Source organism: Lathyrus oleraceus, chromosome 1, assembly GCF_024323335.1.
Source record: "Lathyrus oleraceus cultivar Zhongwan6 chromosome 1, CAAS_Psat_ZW6_1.0, whole genome shotgun sequence".
NCBI lineage: Eukaryota > Viridiplantae > Streptophyta > Magnoliopsida > Fabales > Fabaceae > Lathyrus > Lathyrus oleraceus.
Window position 1 is genome coordinate 68,577,465 of NC_066579.1, and position 1,825 is coordinate 68,579,289.

Below are 1,825 nucleotides of genomic sequence, written 5' to 3' on the forward strand. Positions count from 1 at the left end.
GCCGGTGGAGCAAAAGAGTTAACGTGATGTAGCAACTCGTGAAACTGATTCGTCATACTGCTCATGTATCCTAGAACTTCGTCTCTCATGTTAGTAAATTCTCCTCTGAGGGCGTCTTGTTCTGACATCAAAGCTTCAATGGCGGTGTTATAATCAGTTCCGGGCATATGATGTCGGAGGTCAGGTATGGCTGATTCTTCGGTCGGAACAGGCTGAGGAGGAGGGTCAATATCATGATAGCCGGATGGTGTCTGAGGGTCAGATTCAGCATGAGATATCTGGTCAACATAATTCTCATAGTCGTTACAAATCTCATAATCCTGGATGGATTCAGTGGATCCAGCAGGAGTTGGGGTTTCATTCAGGTTATAGAGCCAGTTCCTTGGGTTATGAACACTAGTCCTAGGATCGGGCATGGTGAATAGGCAGAGAACCTGGTTATCAATAATAAGCTCAAACTCATCAGACCCTAGGTTTGCTATAAACATAGTGCTGAAGAGGAAAGGTATACTCATAGTAGTAATGCCACAAAAAGGGCTAAGGTCAAGCATAGGCTGACGTAATCCAATAGCATTACCTATCATAGTTATCAAACCGCCTATTCTAATGGGTGCTCGCTCATCCTGGATAAGGTGGTCCAAATTAGCTAACATAAAAGTGGCACCGTTTACTGGACGGTTCTGGGAAGCACAAAATATGATGAAAAGTTCATCACGTGAGACTGAGGTACTGTTTGGCTTCTTCCCAAATAAAGTGTGGGTCAGGATCTTATGGAAATAGCGAAAAGCCGGGTTATGTATGTTTCCAGAGAGAAACTCATGTTCTTCGGGCTCATCATTTCCAGTCAGCTTACCCCAAAAGTGTTCAAGCTCTCTATATTCAAAAAGTTCTTCCTGGCTTACAGTGAATGTATCAAAGGAGGTAGGGAAACCCAAAAGGTTGGTGAAGTCTCTAATATTAAATTGGTACTCCATATTGAACATTCTGAACTGGATAAAACCTCTGCTAATTCCTTTTCCATGGCTGGGTAGATAGATTAGTGAGCTAAGGAATTCTAGTGTGAGTCTGCGGTAGGTGGTGAAATGTCTCAGGATAGGGGATGTCTCCCATCCTATCTGATTCAGCAAATACAGGACACTCTGTCTCAGTCCAAGGGCAGTCATAGCCCAATCATCAGCATATAAACTAGGTAGCATCTCTCTAGCGGCTAGTTCTTCAAACTTTTGTTTCTGAGCCATTCCTCTGAACTTGATACCCATACGATCAAAATGTCCCATCTGGTTAGTGTTAGCTAGAGAAAAGAAAACATGAGTTTAAGTCAGGATTTGGCCAAATGCCGAAAGAAGAAAAAAAAATATTATTATTATTTATTTATTTATTTATTTATTTTATTTTTGAATAAATCAAGAATGAATATTAAACGGAAATTAAAAGAATAATTAAGAAAGAAATAGGGAAATGATAATAATAGAATAATAAAATAACAAATTAATTTGTGGGTTGTCTCCCACTAAGCGCTTTGTTTAAATGTCGCAAGCTCGACAAAGAAACTGTTAAATATAGTCTATGAGTCCTGGGGGCGTTTCGTCTAAGTGTAGAATTTGCGAATCCTCGTTGGTTTCCGCATAGTGATAGTGTTTCAGACGTTGCCCGTTTACGGTGAACGATTCTGTAGATTGTCCTTTTATTTCTACCGCTCCACTGGGAAAGATTTTAGTGATATGAAAAGGCCCTGACCATCTGGATCGTAGTTTTCCCGGGAATAACTTTAGTCTTGAGTTAAATAAGAGTACTGCGTCGCCTTGCTTGAAGACTTTCCTTGATA